Below are 7,203 nucleotides of genomic sequence, written 5' to 3'. Positions count from 1 at the left end.
TGGGGGTAGAATTCAGGTCTTAGTGCTTGCACACCAAGCACTTTCCCTACTGAGCAATCTCCCTGCTCCCTATCATTCCCATTTTGAAGAAAATGTTTGCAAATGATATTACTCATTTTGCAGACGAGGAAATCGAGGCCCAGTGAGTTTAATATGACTTAGCCAAGGTCAAACACAATTTGCTGAGAAGCCAAAATCTGGAGTCAAGTCTCGGCAGGCTGGTGTGGACTCGTGTTCTTTACCACCCCACTGAGTCATCCTGTCAGCTGCTTCTTCTCTGGTCCACTGATTTCTCAGTTCCTGGAAAAGTGTTTCGCTTGTCGCACGATTCGTTCCACAGCTCGAGCGGCATCTGCGCCATGTTTGATGACTCAAAAGACAGTAACAAGTCCTATTATGTTTCAGCTCTTGCCAATAATGGACAAAATTTTCAAGAACTTGGGATACAGAGCTAGGAACATAGCTGAACAAAGAGCCTTCTGTTTGCCCAGGAGGAGCCGAGCACTGATGGACAGAACAATACTCATTTCCACTGCCAAGAAATAAGCAAAATGATTTTCTGCATCTTAAACCCAAATCCATTAAGGCATTTTAATTGGCAAAGAATAATATATTCTGCAAACGGTAGATATTACCCATCCCCTAACACTTCTTCATGTCTTTTTTTCTAAATTGGTAGTTTCTCAGTTAACTATGCATAAAACTGGGAACAATCAGTGTATTCTCAGCTATTGTTTTTAGGAACTATTCCAAGTATTAACAACAGTGATCACTGATTGGAGCTTTTCCTGCATTTCTCCCATTTTCTGTAATGAATGCAGGCCATTACTTAAATCAGGCAAAAATGTCCAATCAGTTTAGACTACATAATTTTTTTCTCTGCCTGGACCAGGGACTTGGAAAGTGATCTACCCAAACAAATCCCAGGAAGAAACCAGCTAGGTGGACTGAGGACTCCTAGAAGCAAGCTTAGGCCCCCACTGAGTCCCAGGGTAGACACTGGTGTGTGGTCAGCAATTGGCTACCAGGTATGTCCAGTGTGGGACTGAGAGCCATAGGTGAAGCCCAGCACAAACTCAGGAAACATTATTAGGTTAAAGCGCCTGTAAGTAAATTGTCTAGTTCTCAGGATGAATTTTGCAACATTGTGTTTCAGGGGCTCCCAGAGTCTTCCAGATGGCTCAATTGGTTAACCTGCTTGCCCACACATTTGTGAACTGAGTTCAATGCCCAAGACTCACTTGGTGACAGTGAAGGACTGACTCTAGCAGGTTGTCCTTACACACACACACACACACACACACACACACACACACACACACACGCACTAAATGTTTTTTTTTTTTTTTTTTTTTTTTTTTGTGAGAAAAAGTGCCCCTCAGCCTGTTTGCCGCTTAATAAAATTAGAGAGCAGGCCCTTATCTCCCATACATTTTTATATAACTATATAATTACAATACTATTAGAATATGTAAAAGGTAAAAGACTGGGAGAAAGTGTTAGTAGTTTTTTGTTTTCTGAATGTAATTTTTTTCTTCTACTTTTTGGAATTTTCCAATATCGATCATCATATCAGTCTTGATTATAAATACATAATCAGACTCTAGCTACCTTGGCCAGAGGGTTTATGTTAAGGAAACTAGGTGGTCTCGTCGTCTTCCAGATTATTGGAAGCTGAAGGAAGTTTAGCTGGAGAGAGACTACCAGAGAGGTCTGACCACAGCAACAATTTGGTTAGGAGCTGGTCAGAGGAGCTGGCTCCCAAGCACTCACAGCTGGATCTGCAGCTGGTTGTCCCAAGCCCACACTGCCCTAAAAAGCATTTTCTTCCTGCCCTTATGCCTTTAGTCACTCAAGGTCAGCTTTCTGGGCAGGGTCATCTGACTCAAGGATGCTTTTCTGATGCTTTTGTCTGGGCGTCCCCAAACACACAGTGAGGGTCCTGGTGTGTAACGGAGATTCCATAGCTGGTTTAATAAAAACAATAGTCACTATAAGCAAGTGTCGCTTTATAATTAGGGGGGTGCTCTCACTTTTGGGGAAAGGAATTTTATCTCACACACTGAGGATTCAAGGATGGAATCCACTGGGGCAAAATAAAAGCCAAGAGTCAGCAAGAGAAGTGACACGTGCCCACTCTCCAATTCTCCCAGGTGGGGGTGGGGGTGTAGACGGCAGGGAAAATGAGGGGCTCTATTTGAGACTGACTGAGTACAGGGCCGAGTTGCTCCTTCTCGGAATCCCTGTTCTATATCCAATAGCTTGCTCATGCTTCCTAATCGCAATTAAACCAATAATTACATAGGGTGGAATCTGCTCAGGATGGCAAGCTCCAGGATAGGGGGGCTGTGCCAAGGGGGAACATGGCCCAGGCCTAACAACCTCACGGCTATGTAGCCGCAACACCTGGGGCAGCAGCATAGGTAGCCAGCCAGCACTTGTGATGAAGAAGCTGATGAATCCAATGGGAGCATGCAGTGGTCAGCCACAGAGGCAGGAAACCATAGGAAGAAACCCCTGCGTGGCCAGTCTGGAGAGTCCATGCTTAGGTCAAGCCTCATTCAGAGCACTACAGGGGAGGTGGGTTGAGAAAGCCAAGAACTCAGCCTGAACTTCAGGAAACCCCAACATCCAAGCAGGGTGAGGACAAGAAATAACCACAGGGCCGTGTGGTGGTGGCTCACGCCTTTAATCCCAGGACTCAGGAGGCAGAAGCAGGCGGATCTTTGTGAGTTTGAGGCCAGCTTGGTCTCCAAGAGCTAGTCCCAGGACAGGCTCCAAAGCTACAGAGAAACCCTGTCTCAAAAAAGAAGAAGAAGAAGGAGGAGAAGGAAGAGGAGAAGGAGGAGGAGGAGGAAGAGGAAGGAGGAGGAAGGAGGAGGAGGAGGAAGGAGGAGGAGGAGGAAGGAGGAGGAGGAGGAAGGAGGAGGAGGAGGAAGAGGAGAAGAAGAAGAAGAAGAAGAAGAAGAAGAAGAAGAAGAAGAAGAAGAAGAAGAAGAAGAAGAAGAAGAAGAAGAAGAAGAAGAAGAAGAAGAAACTACAGATCTAGGAAATATGTTTATAGAAGCCAAGAGAGGAACGAGTTTCAAAAACAGAGAAGTTATATTGGAGTCCGATGCTGCTCGATCTTATAATATGAATGCAGCAGATTATGAAGCCTGTATACCAGGAACGTTGTATACCCAGCTTGGTACTCACAGCATCATCACTGCCAGCATCAACACCACGCCCTCCCTAACAGAACACTGAGGTACAAAGAGGCCATGCTACATAAGAGGGCAGCGTTGTTGTGTGGTGTTGTGAACCTGGACTCTATGGTGTGTATGGTGTGTGCTCTCAGCCAGGATAAATATCCTCCTTAAGACATTTGCTGCTGGAATAGGATACCCAGCCCTGGGCAATTTGTACAGGAAAGCAAGTGGATTTTTTTTTGTATGTTTCTTTTTCTTTTTCTTTTTTTAAAAACAGCATCTTACTGTGGAGTCCTGGCTGGCTGGAAACTCACTATATAGACTACACTGGCCTTGAACTCACAAAAATCCGCTTGCCTCTGCCCCATGAGGGCTGGTCCACCCCCATGCATAGTCAGAGCAGTTTGTTCTGACTCAGTTCTGGAGGTGGGAGAATCCAAGACCAGGCGGCCTCACATCCACCTTCCTCTACCCAGATGCCATGCTCTTTCAACTCACAACAGGAAATAGCAGGGTGAGTGCTGTCAGAAGCAAAGCCTGCCACACACCCTTTCTTTGAGACAAAATCTCAGCTCATAGAGACAAGTATTTATCCCTCTCAATGGCCATAGTCCTGTCATCCCGGCTACTGGGAAGGCTGAGCCAAGAGAACTGTGAGTTCAAAACCTGCCTGAGTAAGTCAAAGAGACCCTGTCTCCAGACTAAATAAGGGCTAGGGTGGCAGAACACTTATTCAGCCTATGGGAAGGTCTGGGCTCTATCCCTGCCTCCACCGTCACACGCTCACAAGAAATCCCTCTTAAAGACTTACTCCTTCTTAATGGCCTCAGCCTCCCAGCACTTCCACAATGGCAATCTATTTCAAGACAGGTTTTGGTGAGGACGAACTCTGGGGCAAATCAGCTGTCTCCCAGGAGGGTAATACGTAGTTGGTAACACTGGCAAGGGCACTTCCCATGGTACTATGAGGCAATGGCACAGCACAGTGTAAGGGTAAGTTAGAAACACGGGAGTCAAAACCAGATGGACAGCCACTTGCTACAGAGAACGGTCCAGTTGCATCGACCTCACCTAGGTGTTGTTCGATACGTATAACCCAAATCAGACTCTGCCTCTGATCTACATTGAAGTTCAAGTGATCTCACACCAAGGGAAGTCAGAAACACTGGGCAGGGTGAGCCTTTTGGGAACTTCTGGGGAGAGACCTAGGGAAGGGCAGCGGGGGAGGCTGAGTGGGAGAATAAAGTGTTAGGTGAGGTTTTGTTTCTAAAATGTGAGAGATACCGCTTTGCTTAGGGGCTTAGAACAGTGTTTAGCAACTCAGCAGCATATTAGAATGGCATGTCGTGCTTCCATTGAGGGACTCTCCCTGATGTCTACCCTGGAAAAGTCTGTGAAGTGTTTCCGTGTGGCCCAGGTGATTCTGCCGGGGCAGAGGGAAAGATGACATGGGGAAGCATATAGGATGGAGTACAGGCACGGGAATGAGAATGCGTGGGGACTCCGTGGAGAACTAGGAGAGGGCAGGAAAGTGCAGCAGGGTTGTTTGAAGCCAGGAGGAGAAGCAGGAGGGGTAAAACAGAGAGGGGCTGGCTTGTGGATGGTTGGGGCATCAGAGACATTCAAAGCATACCAGAGACTCAAGAGTTTCCCTCTTAAATTTTTACTAGGACGTGCATGGGGCGGCAACAATAGCAGTTGAAAATTTTCAATCAGATGATGTCATCTACTCAGAGACTGGAGCATCTTTTCCTAACTCACAGCTTGAACCGAGGTGTAGTGGCTCACACCTTCAACCCAGGCAGATCTCTGTGAGGCTGGGGCCAGGTCTACACAGAGAGTTCCAGGACAGCCAGGTATACATAGAGAGATCCTGACTAAAACAAAACGAAACAAAACAAAAAACCACACACACAGCTTGGTGACCTGGTCTTGCTTACTTATTTCTCTGTGCTGACCTCCAGTATGTTAGACTTCCTGGTCCTTTTTTTCTAGAGCACAGTGATTGAATTCTTGTCCTGGGGCCTTGCACTGGCCATTTCTATCTCTAGGCTGTTCTCCAAATGATCACACGGTTTGTTCCTCACTTCATATGCTCCTCCCCCAGAGAACTCTCCTCTAAGTGTGTCCCCCTATTGTACAGGACTATCCTCTGAGGCAAACTCCTCCATCTTCATCTCCTTCATCTCCATCTTCATCAGATCAGCCATGTTCATTTATAAGTTGGACTTATTGACAGTTGATATTCCTTCAAAGAAAGAGGAGTGGGGAGGACTATGGGACCTTCACTTGAGCATCCAGTTGCTCCTTCCAACCAAGTGTATGCAATTCTGCTTCAGTTGCATGTGGCCTTAGGGAAAGACCAGGGGAGGGGTGGCATCACCTATTCAACCGTGGGGGAGTCATCATCCATGTTGGCTTTGGTGTACGCAGGTTTGTCACTGGGACCTCAGGAGGAGGGGTAGATATTGCGTCTCTCCCAGAGAAGGAATTTAGCAACACCTGTCACTCTGTACTATTTTCTTTTTTTTAATGGTTTAATTTCATGTGCATTGTGTGTTCCTACATGTCACACACGTCTGTGTGAGGGTCCCGGATTCCCCTAGAACTGGAGTTACAGACAGTTGTGAGCTGTTTATGTGGGTGCTGGGAAAGAGCAGACAGTGCTCTTCGCCACTGAGCCATCTCTCAAGTTCCCTCCATATTGTTCTCTATGTCTGATCAAACCATCACATCTTATGCTCATAGACATAGAGAACAGTATGGAGAACAGTACCGAGTGGGCTGGAGAGATGGCTCAGTGGTTAAAAGCACTGGCTGTTCTTCTAGAGACCTGGATTCAAAGCCACACGAACACAAATTCGTCTTCTTGCTTATTTGTGGAATGCCATCACCTAGATGGCGAAGGTGCATAGAAACAGGATGCTGAGGTGTTTGGGTATTCCTGTGATTTCCTGGGCAAGATGATGAGTCAGGGACACTACAGGGAAAGAGATGATTAGGACGGGTAAACAGGTATAGTTAGGAGCCTGAACAAGAAAAGTGCAGCACTGTAGCAGAAGGAATTGGTGTGGTTGAGGTGGCTTCTGCATTAGCTCACCCTTCCATGCAGGGCTGTAGGCAATTTTGGCAAACTTTTTTAAGCCTTCATTACTCCACCGGTAGAATTAATCTGACAGTCAGGTACTAAAGCTGGGGGGGGGGGGGGTCTGACAGTCATGGCACTTGTCATCTAAAGGTGGGGGAGGGGTGGTGGTATCAATGAACTATTAATTAAAAGAATCTAATATGCACTCAGTGTTAATTGCTGTCTTCGGAGATGGCCCAGCGGAGGCAGAGGCATCGCCACTAAACCTGATGACAGGGACCCACATGGAAGAAGGAGAACTAATTCCCTCAAGTTGTTTTCTGACCTTCACCTCCATGCTGTGGGATGCTTATGGGTGCGTACGAACGTGAACACAGGCACACACACACACTAATTTTTTTCTAAAAAGTGTTAATTATTATGATTCATCCAAGATTGATGGAAGATAGGGAAATATCGCCATGTATGAAGATGTATTTATAATTGCAAATCTCAGTCCAAAATATACTACCCGGAACAGAGCTGAACCAGTGGCTGGCTGCCTGGCCCAAACATTTCTTTCTTGCCAATGAGCCAGCGTTTTCTTCTGATGACTTCTCAGAGCTAGCAGAGCTTCCGGCATACTAAAGTCTCCATAGACAGGTATTGATGTCCACCGCATTTCTCCCCAACTTAGACGGAGTGCTGCTGCTTAGGCATCACGCGACCACGAAAATCCCCATGTGATTCGGGCCTTTCTGGGGAAGAGTAGTTAACAGGACAGAATTCTGTGGTCTATGAATCATTTGGTCTAGTAAAAGTAACTCAAGGAAGGGGGGGGGGTGTTTGGCCCACCAGAATTTCCCCAAAAGAGGAATCTGCCCCCAAGGACGGACAGAGGCAAGAAAAAGGGACTCCGAGGTGTCGGCTCCTTTAAGAGGCGCC

This window comes from Arvicola amphibius, chromosome 3 (assembly GCF_903992535.2).
Source record: "Arvicola amphibius chromosome 3, mArvAmp1.2, whole genome shotgun sequence".
NCBI lineage: Eukaryota > Metazoa > Chordata > Mammalia > Rodentia > Cricetidae > Arvicola > Arvicola amphibius.
This window is presented reverse-complemented; position numbering follows the sequence as displayed.